Source organism: Bactrocera oleae, chromosome 3, assembly GCF_042242935.1.
Source record: "Bactrocera oleae isolate idBacOlea1 chromosome 3, idBacOlea1, whole genome shotgun sequence".
NCBI classification, from domain to species: Eukaryota; Metazoa; Arthropoda; class Insecta; order Diptera; family Tephritidae; genus Bactrocera; species Bactrocera oleae.
Window position 1 is genome coordinate 58,728,431 of NC_091537.1, and position 21,181 is coordinate 58,749,611.

Consider the following 21,181-nt stretch of genomic DNA (forward strand, 5'->3'; position numbering starts at 1 on the left):
ACGCCAAAATCTAATTCTTCAACGTTGAGGGTTTGACTCTCCGATTTATTTATAGTCATTGCAAAAGATGTCTTTACCGGCAACTGTAAACGTTCAAATTGGAAGGGTAAATCAGATGGTATCAGAGAGATTCGGGAAATCAATACATCTTTTTCGGTAACACATCCTATGAGTACTGTGCACTCTATTATGAAAGTTTTCAGTGATTTTACCAGAAAACGCGTGCCATTGCAAAGTTTAGGTGCACCCAGGTTTCTTAATAAAATAACAGGACAACCTACTTTCAACACCATTTTGTGAAGAGGGAGTCCAGACGGGTTCAAACAGCTTAAAAATTCTGTAGGAAAATGAACAGCTTCTTCCAAATCGAAAACAGTATCGACCGAGTAATATATTTTCGTCGACGCATCAATCTTTGAAAGAATCAAGTAATTTACTTTATCAACCTGTTCGTTAGTTGGTGACAAAATCGCTCTTTCTTTAAACCAAGATATTGTCTTATAACTTATGTTATCAATGTCAGGATAGACATTGTTTACTAACTCTTGGATGTTGTCTATCAAAACACAAAGGTTTTGTATGTTAATCCTTCCCTAACTTTGTGTTAACTCGTCATTGCCAACTTTGAGCAGCATCCCTGGAAATAGCCTGTTCTCACGTGAAGATGACGAAACCCTCATATTAGTTTTAAGCTCTAATTTATTGACATGTAGCCAAAGGTTGGATCTTTTTAGGGAAGCATTTATTTCATTAGCACGTGTTACTCGAGTCACAACTGGTAGGATTTGACGGAAATCTCCTAAGAACAGAATTGTACATCCACCCATAACGACAATGCCGGATGACGCAACAGCTAACGCAATTTTTCCGGTAGATCCCTTTTTTTTTTTTAAAGTAGATTGATTAAAATTGTTTTTCCTATACTGCCTGGGGCATCAAGGAAAAGCAATTTCCCTACATTGCATTGAATACTATTTCCTGATCGATGTTTAATCGTGGCTCATCTTGAGCTATATTTTGTAAAAGTCTCGTTTGATCGTATGATGTTTCTCTTGTGTATTCGACACTGTTAGTTAAATCTGAGTTAGTAGTATTAGCTGACATCGGCCCGTAAGCCATTGGTCTTGTGATTTTTCGTGTAACTTCGAGGTCCACCTGTGGGTGATGAAGGTAGTATAACCAACTGCACAATTCCGTTGCGGTGTTCATTCGCCCGTAAAGCATCCTGAAGATGAACGTAATTTTTGGCTCTCAATTTAGTTTGATTATTACGGATGTAGGCCAATCTCTCAGATTCAATTTTCGCATATTGATCTACCAAGTATTTGTTTGTTAACATTCCATATCTAAGTAAAGTGTTGAAATTGTTACGTCTTGTCATTTTACGGTAGCAATAGTAGTTCATATTTACATGACGCTGTTATACGCAGAGGTGGTCAACATGAGAAATATTAATGTAATAACCATTTTATCCACGACATAGCATCAAATGATATTGTAAGCTGTTATAAGACCTGTGTAACTCTGAAAACTACTAAAGTCAGGAGTATCTGCTGGAACACTCTCAATCGCAGTGTATCTGCAATAAAATATATTTGCTGAAATTTGTGATCATCGGGTCGAAGTGGTAGCAAGCTCCCAGCTAAGTGGTACACTTGCCCTTGAATTTAAAATGTAGGCATGAATCACGCTCAACGACTTGCTTACTCTTAAAAGAGGTGATTTGAAATGCCTCATTATAACGGAGTATGTTGCGCATGAATTGTTTGGATTTCTGATGATCACCCGTAAGAAGAGAGTGAAGTGGAGTAGGTGAATGGAGAATTTCACATGCCTTTCGATTCGTTCTTCAATTTCAATGCCAAGCAATGTTCCCACACTACAAACATAGTACCTATTGATACTTTCAGACATTACTTTATAATTTCTGTACAAAACTTCCTCAGTTCTATATGTATGATTACCTATGCACAAATTGCCATATTATTAGTTTGTGCCGCAGTAAAAAATATCTAAATACTTACCATTTAGAAAAAAAAATATTATTTTCTTTAACTGAAATACCTTCGTTAAACTTCGATTTTAATTTAATTAAAAATACTTAAAAAATAATTTGCTATTCGTGCGACTAAAAACAACAGATAATCAACAATCATCAACAACAAAAGAGCACATTTTTGGACTTACATACTTCACCTTAAATTACGATTTTTGAAAATAATTTCCTAATATTAAATTGATCTAACTCTAAATTGTAACCAAGATCTTAAATTCTAATCCATTAATTATGGTTTCATTTAATCCGATCTTATCTAACCTTATGTACTTATAATTACTTAAATCGCACTTATTTAAAAATTAACCTTCGAATAAAAGATCATTTATATTTTAAAACTACTATCATACAATTATTTATCGTAACTTACTTATAATTACTGATACGTTGTTACACTGAAATGCACGTTTTCATTAAGTACTGTTATTTTCCTCGCTAGAGAGCTACTATCGCTACTAAATTCAAAGTACTATAGGGAGAACCGCGGCCTCCGACGCGCTTTTTACATTACGACGGATAATTATCGTACATATGCGATAATTTCATGCCTACGTACGATGTACGATATGATATCATTATCGTTATACGCAGATTGTACGATAATTTTCATTATGATGCATTAAAAATGCATCTTATTTCTACCCTCGCAGACAATTGGGCGATTTTTTTTTATAGGAAAAAAGAGGAGAAAGCGCGAGCTCTTGGCTCTTACTGCTAGCAAATACTTCTTCCGTCTTTTTGCTCACAACGCCATCTACTGGTTCGTTCAACGAACAAATAATATCGATATTGTGGTTTGATTTCGATTATGTTCAGACTTTACAGACTTTGCATATTTATTGTTCGAATGTTGGCTGTTATTCTTGTTATTGTATTGAGCTAACGTTCTCGCGTTCAAGGTTAAAAATAGTAATTCGAAAAAAACTGTAACTGGAAGCTCAACGCGATTATGCTTCTATATTAAATGATTGTGTTTTTATATTAATGAGAAAGTATGTCAATCGAAAACTTTAATTCATTGGCTATAAACTATATATATACTATCATTTTCACTCTGTAGCTGTAAAGTGAAAAATGAGTTCTTTACGTGAAGATTCCCAAGAAATAAATAATACTACACCAACTGATGTTGATTTGGACATTACACCTCCAAGAAAAATTGCAAAAATTAGCAATAATTAAAATAATTATAGTCATTCTTTTTAAAAGTACGATAATTTCGTTTCATGTACGATAATTCTACGCTACTGGTACGATAATCGCCTCATTTCAAGATGTGAACACTGTTGCTACCGTTTAATGACAAGACGTAACAATTTCAACACTTTACTTAAATATGGAATGTTAACAAACCAATACTTGGTAGATCAATATGCGAAAATTGAATCTGAGAGATTGGCCTACATCCGTAATAATCAAACTAAATAGAGAGCCGAAAAAAACGTTCATTTTTAGGGTGCTTTATAGGCGAATGAACACCGCAACGGCATTGGGCAGTTGGTTATCATTTACAGGTGGACCTCGATAGCTACAAGAAAACTCACAAGATCAACGACTTACGGGCCGATGTCAGCTAATACTACTTGTACTAACTAAGATTTAACTAACAGTGCCGAGTACACAAAAGAAACATCATACGATCAAACGAGACTTTTACAAAATATAGGACCAAGATGAGCCACGATTAAACATCGATCAGAAAAAAGTATTCAATGCAATGAAGGGGAATTGCTTTTCCTTGATGCCCCAGGCGGTATAGGAAACACATTTTTAATCAATCTGCTTTTAAAAAAGGTGGGATCTACCGGAAAAATTTCGTTAGCTGTTGCGTCATCCGGCTATGCCGTTACGCTTTTGGAAGGAGGCCGAACCGCACACTCTACATTCAAGCTCCGGCTAAAAATCGAAACCAATGATAATAACGGCGTCTGTAATGTTTCTAAACAGAGCAATAGAGGAAAATTGATGCGTGACTGCTCATTAATAGCCTGGAACGAAGCTACCATGTCAAACAAGACGTCTGTGGAAGCACTAGATATGACAAAGCGCGATTTGCGCAACAAAAAATTCACCTGTGGGTGGATGTACAATTCTGTTCTAAGGAGATTTCCGTCAAATCCTACCAGTTGTGACTCGAGTAAAACGTGCTGATGAAATAAATACGTCTAAATAAACATGATCCAACCTTTGGCTACATGCCAATTAATTAAGGTAAATTACTTGATTTTTTCAAAGATTGATGCGTCAGCAAAAATATATTACTCGGTCGATACTGTTCTCGATTAGGAAGAAGCTGTTCATTTTCCTACAGAATTTCTAAGCTCTTTGAACCCGTCTGGATTCCCTCCTCACAAAATGGTGTTGAAAGTAGGTTGTCCTGTTATTTTATTAAGAAACCTGGGTGCACCTAAACTTTGCAATGGCACGCGTTTGCTGGTAAAATCACTGAAAACTTTCATAATAGAGTGCACAGTACTCACAGGATGTGTTACTGGAAAAGTGTATTGATTCCCCGAATCCCCCTGATACCATCTGATATACCCTTCCAATTTGAACGTTTACAGTTTCCGGTAAAGGTCGGAGGGTCAAACCCTCAACGTTGAAGGTTTAGATTTTGGCGTTGACTGTTTTTCACATGGCCAACTGTATGTCGCTCTTTCAAGAGTAAGCTCTAGAGAAAACATCTTTGTATTGTCTAATGACAATAAAGCTGTGTACTTTGTATATAACGACATTCTGTAATATATTAATTGTTGTAAAAATAAAATAAATAGGTAAAAATATACTTGTATATACATATATATAATATAATAATAATATCAGGCACTCTCAGCGAAACTTTACAAAAACACGTTACATGTATGCATGTACATATATTGTATATGTACATATATCAATACAAGTATAACTAAAAAGTACACAGTAAATAAGTACAAACATATGAAAAGTAATATTAACATACATACATATGCATGCTAATATATATACACATATCTATACATTTGTTGTTTGCAATAATTTTATTTTCGCGTTCCTTTTAAAGAAATGTATATAGATACATACAACACGAATATACATACATGTTGAAAGTAGGTTGTCCTGTAATTTTATTAAGAAACCTGAATGCACGTAAACTTTGCAATGGCACGCGTTTGCTGGTAAAATCACTGAAAACTTTCATAATAGAGTGCACAGTACTCACAGGATGTGTTACTGGAAAAGTGTATTGATTCCCCGAATCCCCCTGATACCATCTGATATACCCTTCCAATTTGAACGTTTACAGTTTCCGGTAAAGGTCGGAGGGTCAAACCCTCAACGTTGAAGGTTTAGATTTTGGCGTTGACTGTTTTTCACATGGCCAACTGTATGTCGCTCTTTCAAGAGTAAGCTCTAGAGAAAACATCTTTGTATTGTCTAATGACAATAAAGCTGTGTACTTTGTATATAACGACATTCTGTAATATATTAATTGTTGTAAAAATAAAATAAATAGGTAAAAATATACTTGTATATACATATATATAATATAATAATAATATCAGGCAATCTCAGCGAAACTTTACAAAAACACGTTACATGTATGCATGTACATATATTGTATATGTACATATATCAATACAAGTATAACTTAAAAGTACACAGTAAATAAGTACAAACATATGAAAAGTAATATTAACATACATACATATGCATGCTAATATATATACACATATCTATACATTTGTTGTTTGCAATAATTTTATTTTCGCGTTCCTTTTAAAGAAATGTATATAGATACATACAATAAACACGAATATACATACATACAAACTATACAAATATTTTTTTTAGAGGTATAGACCTTTAGATTGCAATAAAACAACGATGGATTATTTGATTGACATGAATTTTATTTATCCGAAAGATAATCTAGAGGCATTACATTTTAAATATGATTTCTAGCATATGACCGCCACTGCTGGCTCGGATGTGGTCCAATCTGGACGTCCAATTTTCGATGACTTTTTCCAACATTTGTGGCCGTATATCGGCAATAACACGGCGAACGTTGTCTTCCAAATGGTTACGCGTTTGTGGCTTATACGCATAGACCAATGACTTTACATAACCCCAAAGAAAGTAGTCTAGCGGTGTTAAATCACAAGATCTTGAAGGCCAATTCAGGTCCAAAACGTGAAATTAGGCGGTCACCAAACGTGTCTTTCAATAAATCGATAGTGGCACGAGCTGTGTGACATGTTGCGTCTTGTTGGAACCACAGCTCTTGGACATCACGGTTGTTCAATTCAGGAATGAAAAAGTTAGTAATGATGGCTCTATACCGATCACCATTGTCTGTAACGTTATTGCCATCATCGTTTTTGAAGAAGTACGGACCAATGATTCCCCCAGCCCATAAAGCGCACCAAACAGCAATTTTTTTGGATGTAACGGTGTTTCGACATACACTTGAGGATTAGCTTCACTCCAAATGCGGCAGTTTTGTTTTTTCACGTAGCCATTCAACCAGAAGTGTGCGTCGTCGCTAAACACGATAAAATGAACGTAGTACGCGATACGTATTCCGCACAGAACCATTATTTTCGAAATAAAATTGCACTATTTGCAAGCGTTGTTCAGGCATAAGTCTATTCATGATGAATTGCCAAACCAAACTGAGAATAAATCAATTGACAGCTATTAAATCGCTCGCCATCTTGAACAGTAATGCCAACTTAAAGTTCTATACCTCGAAAAAAACACCCTTTACATGGGCACGCGTTCTGGCAGCGTACGATACAATACTAGATACTGAGGACGCGGAACTGCCAGAGAAACTATAAAGCAAATTTAGTTATGTGTACTGTCTACGACGATGTCACCCATTGAAATCCGGAATCCCGAAAATAAAGAGTAACACCCATGCTGCTCAAAACCAGCAAAAATTTAAGCTTTTCACTCAGAGAATTATTTTACCCACACCGGTGGTTTCTATAGAACAAAAGGGAGATTTATTCAAATTAAGAGCATCAATAGATCAAGGCTCTCAAAGATCCGTTATATTATATCATCAATAGCTCAAAATCGGCTAAAATTGCCAGTCAAAAATTCAAGTTTTCAAATTTCAGGAATGGGCAGAAGAATTATACAAAATTCAAATAAAGTTTGCCCAATCACCATAGTCTCTCCAAACGCAAATATACGAATAAATGCACAAGCCAGTTCTACCGCAGCTCAATAATTTGTTTCCAAGCTATAAAGTAAATAAAAAACGGTGGGAAAAGTGTTCATATCTCAATTTAGCAGATCCCAAGGGCCATAACCCATCACAAATCGAGATGTTATTGGGCAGCGACTTAATACCTCAAATAATTCTTGAAGGTATAGAGAAAATCTCTAATAAATTGTTAGCCCAAAACCCAATTTTTGGATGGATATTAAGTGGCCACGTCACAGAAAATATTATTCCTTCACAACTCAAAAAATTCTGGGAAGTAGAAGAATTACCCCAGATCACACAACCTTCCGAAGAGGACCTGGCATGCGAAGCCTGTTACAAGCCCACAACAAGAACCGAACATGGTCGTTATGTTGTGCGACTCCCATTCAAGCCCACCTTTCCAGAAACTATAGCTCTAGACCACTCTAGAATATCAGCAGTCCAGCAATTCCTAAGCTTGGAAAAAAGCCTGATAAAGAAAAGCGAGCTTAAATCAGCATATGATAACGTGATGGATGAATATCTCATCATCTCTATCCTCAATAATATGGAAGAAGCTGTACCATATGAAAAAATATCTAAAGGTAGATATTTATCTTTTTATCTTCCACATCACGGGGTAATAAGACCAGATAAAATCACACAAAAAGTACGAGTTGTTTTTAATGCCTCAAAGTGTACGAGCTTAGGAAAATCACTCAATGATATAATATAATATACACAAGGCCAACATTACAACCTGATCTCATGCTGCTAATACTAAATTAGCGCATGTTTAAATATGTTGTTAATGGAGATGAATTGTAGAGAAAATGTATAGGCAAATTTTAGTACATTAAGATGACCAAAATTTCCAACGTATAGTCTTCCGATAATCAATTAATACTCCAATCAGCGCCTACAAACGTAAAACAGTTACCTTTGGCATCAATTGTGCACCCTATTTACCATTAGGACATTACATGAATTGACAAAAACCTGTCAAACAAATTTACCTTTAGCAACTTCTGTGCTACAGCAACAAACATACGTTGACGATATTCTATCAGGTAGCCACAGTCTCTCTTTAGCTTGCGAATCACTATCTCAAGTGATTAAAGCACTAAATTCCGCTGCGTTCTCCCTAAAGAAAATTACATCAAATCATCCCGAGATAATAAGAAACATAAAAAGGGAATACTTATTAGATACCAACTTCCTTAAATTTGAAAATGCCAGTAGTACAAAAACCCTCGGGATTCAATGGAATGAGATAACAGATCAATTCTCATATACAATTGAGTCAATATCTACAATATCCGCCATAACCAAACGTTAAATATTGTACTTTCCTCGGTGGAAAAACTTTTTGACCCCGCAGGATGGCTTTTGCAAATAATAATTCAAGCAAAAATCCTCATTCCAGACCTGTGGCAAGATGGCACTGATGATGAATGGATGAGCAAGTAAAACCCATACGTTTAACAAAGTGGCTTCTGTGATGCCTCTGAAAAGGCCTATTGTGCAGTTTACGTACCCACTGAATATGATAACAGAATATCTTCACGTCTTTTGGTAGCCAAAGCCAAAGTTCCTCCCCTGAAGACACTAAGCCTGCCACGGCTCGAACTGAATAATGCACTTCTATTATCAAAACTAGTTTTAATTGTCCAAACCCATCTCAAATTACCCAATCACAAAATGCAACTTGGTAAGACTCAGAACTAGTTTTAGCATGGTTAGAAAAACCACCATATACCTGGAAGACTTATGTATCTTACCGTATATCCCAAATATTAGACTTAGTTGGCCCAGCACAATGGCAAACTGTTGCAAATGCAGATAATCCAGCAGATCTAGGGACAAGAGGTTGCAAACCACTTCATCCCACCAGCACTACACTCTGCTGGAACGGTCCTACGTGGTTAACAGAATCACAAGAAGTCTAGCCAAAGTCTCCCGCTCGCAATATAAAAGCTCTTGAAATTCGGAAAATTAAAAATTTTCATATCACTCCTGATGAAGATGATATATTACATCGATTTTCATCATTCCCAAAAGCACTAAGAGTAACCGCTTACATGTTTAGATTTATCCAAAGACTTAAACGAAAGGTTAAAGGAATAACATATGATCCTTTCGTACAACTAAGGCATTCCGATCTGCAAAATGCAAGGTCAGCCTTATTACATATACAAGTTAGGTTTTCTTCTACTAAAACCCGTAAAAAAATATAAATTTTTTTAGTGGAGCGTAACTCCTTTATTGGTTGGTATCATAATTTCCACTCAATCTTAATTCTATTTTTACTTAACATTAAGCTTAACTTCTAAAGCAGCGCTGCCGCTTTTGTTTACGGGAAACGGTTGACATTCCGTTCCCACAGGAAACAAGTGTTCGGTCACCACTTTTTAATTGCGCGTGCAATATGGCCTTCAGGTGAAGAGTCGTATTGCACTTTACGTTTAGTTTGCTAGTTTGATATAATTAGGGAGGGATAGCTTATTTGGTGCTAACTTCTCCACCCTTAAATTCGAACGTCCTCGTTCGACGCTCTTACAAAAAATCTTGACAAATTTTGAATACCGATTACATTTGTATTGGTTTCAGTTATATTAGAATTATTTTTAATTTTCATTTTTTTGAACATTAATATTATTAAAATTAATATTACAAACATTGATAATATATTTATTGAGAAAAATACATTATTTTGTTTTTTTAATAGATTCAAATGTATAGTTTCATTAGTTTGAAATTTTTTATTGATTCTAATGACAATATTTCTTCTAAATTATTATATTTAGATAGTGGCTGTAATATTGCTGGTAATGGCTTTTTTCCTGTTATCATATTTGAGTTGTACAATATTCCATCTATTTCTAAGCTAGCATTATGATATTTTATTAAATATGTGCCATTTACCATTAAACTTTCATTATTAATTTTTATTACATCATTAAACTGATTTAAAAATATTAAGTCGCTTGAAATTTCTTCGACCGATTTTATATGTTCATTATTAATTTTCGTACAATTTTCCGTTTTACTATTTAATAAATGTGTGATACATGCATCATCCGATATATCTTTTACTGCGTTTTTAGGGCAAATTTATATGCTGTTATATGATTTACAATTGGTATATATGCCATAAACTTTGTTTGGACATAATAATATTAGTTTAAACATTATTTTATTTATTACTTCGTTTTTCTTTATTGGTCGTATTTCTGTAGACCTACATTCTGCAGTTCCCGTTGTCGGTAAACTTATTATATAAATTAAACAATTTTCGTTTGCTGCTAATTTGACTTTCGCTTCGTATTAAAAAATGGTATATGTTAATTTTCTATAAATTTTTTTGTTATATTCATTTCTTTATCTGATAATATAAATGAATTTACTATATTGGCTTTGGCCCAATGAATTGCGTAAGCCGTATTGATTAATTCTTCTTTTATAACTTCTAATTTGAATTTGATGGTTAGAACTTGTCATATTCCACCTTTTTGTCTTCTTCAATTGTTTTTGTTAATTTATTTGTGATATTAATTAATTCATTTATTTTGTTATTCATTAATTTATTTATAATAACTTGTTGGTTATTATTCTCTAAAACATTATTCATTTTGTTAGTTAAGATCTTATAGTCGCTATGGTCAGGATTTCCTGCTATCCATTTCCACGCGGTGCCTATAAAATCTAGTGATCTCTTTTGTAATTTTATATAGTAGTTTTTTTTTTTATTTTTTTTATTTTTTATTTTTTTTTATTATTATTCTTTATCCTTTTATAAGGCTTTTGTGGACTATTTTGCCGGATTGTGTTGTAACTGTGGAGTTATGATTTTCTTTTACAATTTCTTTTTTATATTTTGAAGTCAGTTTATTGCCGTATCTTTTATTAATTTTGATATAGATTGTTTGTCCAATGTTATAGTTATTAAATGGTTTTCTGTTTTTATTGTGAAGAGTTAAATCTTGTTCCTGTTTCTGTCTCAGTCTCTGTATATTATTTTGTCTTGCTTTTTCATATTGTTCAGGGTTGGTATATATTCTTCGTCCAAAAAATGATTCGACAGGTTTTTGTCCTGTAGTTGAATGTATGCAATAATTGTATTCGTAAACTGCTCTATCTAGAAGTTCTGGAAAGGATCTTTCTATATTCTCTGATTTTAAACATCTTATTATTTCTGATAAAGTGGAGTGGAAACGTTCAACTTGTCCATTAGCTGTGCTGGTGTGTGGAGGTATTCTATGTATATCCTAAGTTGGTCTTTTAACATAAAAATTATTGAGTTGGCATTTAAAGATTTTTCGTTGTCTATTATAATATTCTGCGGTACCCCAAAATTGAAAATGATTTGTCTAAGTGGTTTTCGTATATCTTCTGAAGATCTTGATTCTATTAGTTTTGCTTGTGCGTATTTGTCAACTGCTGTTAATATTAAATTTTTGTCGGCTATGTATATATCTATGTGCACTATTTGTCCTGGATATTCTGGAATTGGGGTTGCTTGAATTTCTGGATTATTAGGGTGTCTATCGTATTTGTTTACTGCGCAAATGCTGCATTGTTTAACTATTACTTTGATTTTTTGTAACATTTTTGGTAAATAAAATTTTTCTAAAATTTGTTTTTTATTTTCTATTGCATTTCGATGAGCTCTTTTATGTTCTATTAATATTTGGTTTTCCTGTTCTTCATTCCATTCTAGGTCTTTAACTTTTGTTTGTGTGTGTCTAACTTTGTAATTACTAAAATGTATTGGGTAAATTTCTTGAATTCTGCCGATTATTTCTTCTGAAGTAAATATTCCATTTATTACTGAAGGGTTAAGTCTTCTTTTTAAAATTGCTAACAAGTCTTCTGTTGAGTAATTTGGTTTGATTATTATATGTCTATGGTAAGTTGGGAAGGGTAATTTAAAGTGATAGCTATTTTCTTGTCCTATTAATAGGAAGATTTGGTTTTTGAAAACATTAATTGGGGCTTCTACTGAGGGAATTAGATTATGAGATGAGCTGTCATCTGGGTTTGTAGCTATTGATAATGAGTTTATTTGAAATGGTCTAGAGAGTGCATCCGCTACTATGTTGGATTTACCAGGTTTATATTTTAATTCATAATTATATTCTTCTAGAACTGATTTCCATCGCTTTAGTTTTGAATTTTTGTTTTTGTTACTAAGTGAATAGGTTAGTGGTTGATGATCAGTATGTATTATAATTTTAGCTTGACCATACAGATAATTTCTAAGAGAATTGAGTGCCCAGATTATGGCAAGCATTTCTTTTTCGTTAACTGCATAGGTTTCTTCTGTTCTGTTTAAGGTTCTAGAAATAAAAGTAATAGGTTTACCGTTTTGTTCTAGTACTGCGCCTATTGCGTATTTTGAAGCGTCTGTTGTAAGATTAAATTCTACATTATAATTCGGATATTGAAGTATGACGTCTTTTGAAATGAGAGCGGATTTAATTTTGTCAAATGCTTCTTTGGATTCTTCTGTTAATTGAATATTAATTTTTTTGAAATATTTTTCGAAATTCTGCCTTCTTCACCACGAAGTAAGTTCGTAAGTGGTTCTCTCTTATGAAGCGTCTATAGTATCCTGAGAGTCCTAAAAATGATCTAAGGTCTTTGAGTGTTTTGGGATATGGGACATTTTCTATGGCTTTTACTTTAGATGGGTTTGTGGAAATTCCAGCAGATGAAATTATAAATCCTAAGAATTCTACTTGATCTTTATAGAATTCGCATTTGTCTGCTTGAACTTTCATATTAGCTTTACGGAGTGTATCGAAAATTGTGTCTATATGTTCTGAGTGTGATTTTGCGTCTTTGCTAAATATTATTATGTCATCTATATAGACATAACATATTTTTCCAATGTGTTGTCTGAGTATATCATCTAATGTCCTTTGGAATATGGATGGGGCATTCTTTAGTCCGAATGGTAGTCTAGTGAACTCATATTTTCCGTCGTCTTTTTTGGGTACAACCCATTTGGGTGAGTTATATGGTGATCTGGATTTCCTAATAATACCGTCTTCTAGTAATTTATTTATTTGTTTTTCTACTTCTTGTTTTAAACTAATCGGATATGGGTAAGATTTTGAATAAATAGGTGTGTCTGAATTTGTTCTGATTTCTGCTACTACTTTTGTTGTATAAGTTAATTTTTCGTTGGGTTCTGAAAATAAGTGTTTGTGTTTTTGTATAAGTTGTTTAATTTTGTTCTTTTCTGAAGATTTCATGTGCTCATCACGGATTTGGATTGAATTAACATCTTGAGCCTTATATTGATGGAGTTGAATTTTCCGTCTATTTGCTACAATCATAAAATTTTCTCTAGTATGTATTACTGCTGATAATTCTTTTAGACTATCATTTCCAAGTATTGCATGAAAGGTTGAAAGAGCTGGTAATAAGAAGAATTTAATTTGCATTATTTTATGTTAAATAAATTTAAAAAAGTGTGATGTGTAATTTTTATTTTACCGCCAACAGAATTTGCATAAAAATGGTTATCATTTCTTTTAGGATTCGGTACTAAATCTGATTGGATATAATTTTTATTGGAGCCTGTGTCTACTAATATTTTTAAAATTTGTTCGCTCTTCGTTTTGCATTTGAAATAAGGCAACGAAGAGCTATTTAACCTAAAAAATGTACATCTGTCAGATCTAGGAATGGTTCATTCTCATACCTCTGTTTGTATCGGAAGGATTGTAGTTGTAGTCAATATTTAAGTAGTCATTATTTTGGCAGTCATTGTCGTATTGATAATTGTGTTCATTGTTCGGTTCGAGTTCTGAGTTTACATGGAAGTTTCTTTGAATTTTCGGTTGTGGGTGGTTAGTTATAGATGTCTGATATGGTCTTTTGCCGAAATTTTGAGCTGGTGGTCGGTTTGTATAGTTTATAGCGTTCGTTCTTAAACTAACATCTACATCCATTGGCTGAGGAGGTTTTGGTGGTCTTGGAGGGGGAGATCTTTGTTGTTGTTGGTTGAATAAATTGTTATTTTGAAAATGGTTGTAAGGATTGAAATTTTGATTTGGTGGTGGAATGTGAGCTAGTTCGGGATGGAATTTATTTTGGAGGAATATTTGGTTTGTTGTTTGGGTATATTTTGGTTGGAAATATTTTGACTGATCGAATTGTTGTTGTTGTCGAGAGGGCTGTGGGTAATTGTATTTTTGGTTATTGGCATATTGTGCTCTGAAACTCTGATTCTCGAGTTTCAAACAAAGATGTAGGGCTTCGGGAAGACTGTTTGGTTCTCTAATTCCAAGAAGTCTGGAGAGATCTCCTGAGAGTCCTCTAATAAAGGTATCTAGTGCTTTAGCACGATAGTTTTCTGTCAGTAGATGTACTGCTTCTTCTCCTACCTCCATGCATCCTATCTTGTTAAGAATTAAAGATAGATGCGAATATACTTTTTGGTAGAACTCGTTGATGGATAATCTACCTTGAACAAGACAGGTCATTTGGTATTCTAATGTACCTATGTCTCGTTTGTCAGCATAGTGGGTTGTTAGGCAACGAGATATTGCCGTCCAGTCTAGAGGTGTGTTGTAAGATTCTAGTGCTATGTCTGTTTTCCCTATTATCTTTATTCTAATAACATTTAGTATACCAAAATATCGGGGCGTTCCCTTTGTAGGTTCATATATCCTAAGGATACGTTCTACGCTTTTTTTCCAGGAACTGAATTCTGAAGCGTTCCCTGAAAAATCTCTTAATGAACGTACCACGTCGGGAATTTTATCCATGTCACTCATGTCATTCCTAAATCGTATTTAAAAAGGATTGGATTATATTTTGTCCGTCTGTTTGGAGAATTTGAGTCACCATGTTTTTTATTAGATTATTCAATTCGGGTGATACTTGGGGAGCAGGATTAGGAGTGGTTGTTTGAGTGGGTGTAGGGTTATTGCTTAGCAATGAGGGTCTAATTATATTATTTGGGTTAGTCATTTTGAATTAATGTTCGTTAATAATCTCTGGAATCGCAGAGTTATTGTTTTGTTATAAATGTTTTTTTTCTTTCAATATTATAGACTGTACAAGTCTTTGTTTATAAGTATATATTTTTTCCTTTATTTATTTGTTAATAATCTCTGGAGGGTCCCGTTTTTGGTAAATCGCAGAGTTATGTTTTTGTTATAAATGTTTTTTTCCTTTCAATATTATAAACTGTACAAGTCTTTGTTTATAAGTATATATATATATATTTGGTGAATCTCAGAGTTATTTTTTGTTATAAGCTGGAGGGTCCCCCCGTAGGTGGTGAATCGCAGCTTGAATATATATATTTTTTTTTTTTATAGGGTGTACGACCCTGGTTTTATGTTTAGATATTTTGAAATTAGTCACAAATATTTTAAAATAAATTGATATAGTGGTAATAATATTTGTAAGTGGTAAAACAATTACAATTTTGCAAACATAATTTGAATTATGGTATAGAATTCTTAAGATTTTACATTTATTAGGGCTATAGATCTAGCTTTTTTTTTCTTTTTTCTGAATTTATTTATTATTTTATTATTTATATATATCTAGAACTTACAATAATAGGATCATCGTTCTGGTGAAGCGGCTGACGTCTTTTCCCTCATCGTCCTTTTTGCGTCTGCTACTCAGGGGCCTCCTTCTTCACACTTTTTAGTCGGTACTTTTTTCCTTTGTTGATTCGCTGGTATTGTTCACTTCCTCTTTCCCTGGAAGTGACAATACTTGTCCAACGGTGGTTTATTTTATTTCCTCTTTTTTTTTCTTGGCACTTTATATTTTTTTTTAAAAGTTCCTTATTATTTTCGTGGCACTTTTTTTGTGGCACTTTATATTTTTTTTTTTTGAAAGTTCCTTATTATTTACGTGGCACTTTTTTTGTGGCACTTTATATTTTTTTTTTTTTTAAAGTTCCTTATTATTTACGTGGCACTTTTTTGTGGCACTTTATATTTTTTATTTCACACGCGGACCGCTTTTCTTCATTGGAATTACCGAAATTAACTGCTCGGGCGCCAGTTAGGTTTTCTTCTACTAAAACCCGTAAAAAAATATAAAGCTTTATATTATTTTGTTATAAATGTGTTTTAGTAGAAGAAAACCTAACTGGCGCCCGAGCAGTTAATTTCGGTAATTCCAATGAAGAAAAGCGGTCCGCGTGTGAAATAAAAAATATAAAGTGCCACAAAAAAGTGCCACGTAAATAATAAGGAACTTTAAAAAAAAAAAAATATAAAGCTTTATATTTTTTTAGTGGAGCGTAACTCCTTTATTGGTTGGTACAATTTTTTACACTCAATCTTAATTCTATTTTTACTTAACATTAAGCTTAACTTCTAAAGCAGCGCTGCCGCTGTTGTTTACGGGAAACGGTTGACATTCCGTTCCCACAGGAAACAAGTGTTCGGTCAGCACTTTTTAATTGCGCCTGCAATATGGCCTTCAGGTGAAGAGTCGTATTGCACTTTACGTTTAGTTTGCGAGTTTGATATTACTAGGGAGGGATAGCTTATTTGGTGCTAACTTACACAAACTTGCTATTTCATTCGGGTGAAATCAAAGTTAACCGAAGGACGACCCGTCAATAAGGGAAGCTCACTTCTCGTTTTAAATCCTTTTTTGAACACTAAAGAATTAATCCCAGCACATGAAAAACTAGTGAGTTTCAGCCTTTGTTGTAACGAACGACATTCCATTGCTATTCCCGATAAATCCTGATTGACTTATTTGTTTCTAATATATCTTCTCCACCTTACATTACATAGTGAGCATCGCTTGATGAAACAAATAGTCCGACTAGAATTTTATATACCGCGCCTAAAGCCACAAATTAAAAGGACGATTTTTATGTGTAAACAATGCACATTGTACAAGCACAAAATACGCATGCAGATCATGGCAGCTTTGCCACCTGAACGCTATAATTTTGCTCTTCCCTTTACCATTACTGGGGTCGATTTTGCTGGACCTTTCCAGATAAAGGCCTCTTTGTTAAGGTCTTCCTCATTCAAAAAAGAGTATGTGGCTGTCTTTGTATGCTTCACGGCAAAGGCAGTACACCTCGAACTATTTCGGATTTGTCTAATGCGACTTTTCTCGCAGCATTTTCACTCTTTGTCGGACGACGCGGATTTTCATCAAAAATTATGAGCCCCGATGTAGAGTTTGTAAAATTAACTAAAGAAGTCTCCCCAGAAATTGTTAAAAAATATGCCAAGGAATCGATTGGCAGTTTATACCTCCATGTTCTCCCCACATGGCCGGACTCTGGGAATCAGCTGTTAAAAGCTTTAAGTCTCATTTAAAGAAAAAGGCAGGTAATCATAAATTCAATTATAAAGAACTTACCACACTACTCGCTCGTATAGCGTGTAGAAGCCGTACTAAATTCACGACCCATATCACCACTCCCGCAGAACCCTCCGATTTCACAGCTCTTACACCTGGGCATTGCTTCACTTCTCACCATACCTAAGGCAGAAGGAGACTCACTCAATTTAATAGACCGATGGGGAAAAATTAAGATACTTAATCATGAATTCAGCCATAGATGGAAGGAAGATTACCTTAAAGATCTCCATAAAAGACATCGGTGGAAAACGATCCAGAAGGAACCAAATGCGCGCGATTGCGTCATCATACATGATGAATGCCTTCCTCCAATTGATTGGCGACTAGGCCGCATTGAAAAGGTCCATCGGGGACGAGATGGTCACATAAAAATAGTAGATGTACGAACACAAACTGGTATACTAGCTCGACCATTAGTGAAATTGTGTTTCTTTCCGAACACCGAAAACCGATTACACAAACCCCGCCAAGACAAGCGCATAAATAAAATCAAAACCGACAATTAATTCGTTTAACTCGAAATAGTACCGTTTTATAATCCGTGCATGCAAATCAAACACTAGCAAACGCGATTAAAAATAACCACAACATATATACATATACATATATATATATATATTCATATATCTATACATATATATCTATTTTTCAAACCAACCAACAAATATCAGAATTGAAAATATTTAATATATTTTAATAGATTCCTATTCCAATAGAAATGGACGTAGAATATATCCACAGCACTCTCAAGACTGTGAGGTCCGTAATTGCTGCGCCTAGAGCATCAGATCCACCCATCGCAGCACCAAGGATGCAAAGCGCCACGAGTCCGCCCAGCCAATCATCTGCAGCAGCAGGCAGAGATGCAAACGAGGAGCATCTGCCTCCACGGTGCAGTTTATGCCATCGACCACACGTCCTGAAGAGGTGCACCATCTTCAAGAGCATGAAGCCTGCTTAACGCCAACAGATCGCCAGAGCACAAAATAAAATTCTGACAGATGAAAGTGAAATGTTGACACCCAGCTCTCGAGCTAGGTAAAATTTTGGCAACTTATAAATGTGAATGCGAGAAACGAATTTATGTTCTTATTTATTCAATACAGAAATGATATTGCTAATAAAAAAAGTTCTTGACTCCTCCTGAATTTTTAATATTTATCTAAAACTAAATTCAAACTAAAATTAAGATGATGGAATAAAGTAAAAATAATATTTCTGTTGTTGAACAGATCTTAATACAAATATATCTGTATATGTATATATTATATAGTATGCATGTGTGAGCGCGTACCGAATTCAAATAGCGTAGTGTAGCCTAGGACTTTGCCTAAAATTCTTAATGAATAACAAAGCTATTTATAATTTAATTGCTATTATATTTAATAATTTAATTGCTAAGACGAAAATTCAAACGACGCAATTACGTTTGTTCTGAATTTCAAATGTCGAAATTTGGCACATTAACAGCCATGTTCTGAGAAAATCTCACGACTTATTTGTGAGAAAAAATATGTTTTCAAATATAATATACGTAAGTTGTTGTTAAGCTTCAAATAAAATTATATTTTTAGTTAATTTTAATTTTTATTTAAGTATTTTTAAATTTTGAAGTATCCATGAACTGGAGAAACACGTACAGCAGTGCTTTTGAGAGAAGCAAGCAATTAATCAAGTGAAAATTTCTTTTCATAATTTATTTTTTAATTATATTTTTGTTGCACCCCTTTTTTATATTTATGCATATTATTATATTATTAAAGAAATAAAATTGTATTTTTTACTTGTGATTTACAGTCATAACTGACAAACTGTAGCTATGATGTTTTTTCGGTCATAACTGACAATTTTCAGCTTTGATGGTTTTATGTTCAGCAATGACTCAGGAAAAGGCATGAGAGTGAGCAGTATAGATATATAGTGAATCTTTGTTCTGCGCGCTGACAAAATTTTTTCAGCTGTGACTGTCATATTACCGGTCCGATGACTGTCACTGCGCTCGTAGGCACACTAGCTAAATACTTATGTTTGTAATGTTAAATGTTGAATGGATGTATATTGCATGCATACTATGCTTCTTTGTGTTTTTTTTGTATTGTCTTGTATTGTATATATACATATGTGATATGTGATATGAGATATGTGTTCTTGTAATAATTAGGACTACATATTTTCGTGTAAAGAAATCATCATACGTACATATGTATATATAATAAAATAACTAAATTATTTAATCATAAGTATCTTTTTATTCGTATATGTATTAAATGCAAACATACATATTTACAAATAAAATCTTGACCGATTTCTTTAAACATAGATACCTTTTTATTCATACCTAGTAATTTAAAAAAGTTACACTATTCTATTTCAATCAAATATTTACTATATTTTATAAATATTGAAATAAATAGAACATTCACAACTGTTTGAATTTTAAGAGTAGCTTTTAGACGTCACAAACTTGTGAGGAAATTGTAAGTTTGAGCTTATGAATTTACGCCAGCATAAGGTAATCTAAAATACTTACAATAGTGAGGGTGGTGACTATTGTGAGGGCATGTGAATAGGACTGTAAATGTAAAATTTGATAACACCATAAGAAATTATTTCACACCATCTCAACACAGAGAAAATTGTTACCGTTTGGCACACAGCAAAAGTACATTTTTTGGTAACTGCCATCAACAAGGACACGAAGAGTTTGTGGTAATTTTCCATTGAATAATCCCACACGTTACAAAAGAATCAGATGTTTTACGATGTGTGTTACGCAAGCTGAGGTCACCTGATCGAAATCTGCATTTTTTGATACAGAGATGTAAATGAGAAGAATATAGCATAACAACTTTTTTGTGAACACGTATTTGCAATGGAAAGCATAAATCGTCTCCTTGAATAATAATAATCAATAATAATAATAAATATAATACACTTTTCTTATATTATTTTGTTAACTTTTTACACAAAATTTAAACCTTCTAAAGCTTTAAAAAAGTCCGTTGAAATGGCTTATGACATCACACGGTTGCACAAAATAAAATATTCTATAAATATATTTGATAAAATCGAAAGCATTCTTAAAGTTATAAATTTTAAAACATAACACGGCAACACACTGCAGCAGGTTTGAGGCATTTGGACGTACCAAGTACCCTTTTAGTAGTCGAGTTTTTGGGGGCAACCCGTATCAAGATTTTATGTATGGATTAGTGGAAAACTTAGGATTGGTTACTTGTAGGTTTGTACAATGTAATGTTCCTTCATCTCATTTAGTAAAAAACAAAATGATAAACTTTAGCTTACATGAAGAAATTAATTGCAAAGAAAAGTAATAAATAATTTATACACTCTCACAAATTATTGTAAACAAAAACGCCCGTGTAATTAGTATACATAAGCTTAATAAATTTTTATTTATTACCGCTTAGGTTTAAATTAATTATACAATAATTTTAATGCATTTGCAAACAAATTAGATGTAGCGCGCAGGATTGTAGTTGTCGCAAAAACGAATAAAGGTAGCAAGCAGGAACCGTGTTGACGACGTATATAATAGCATGTGTTGT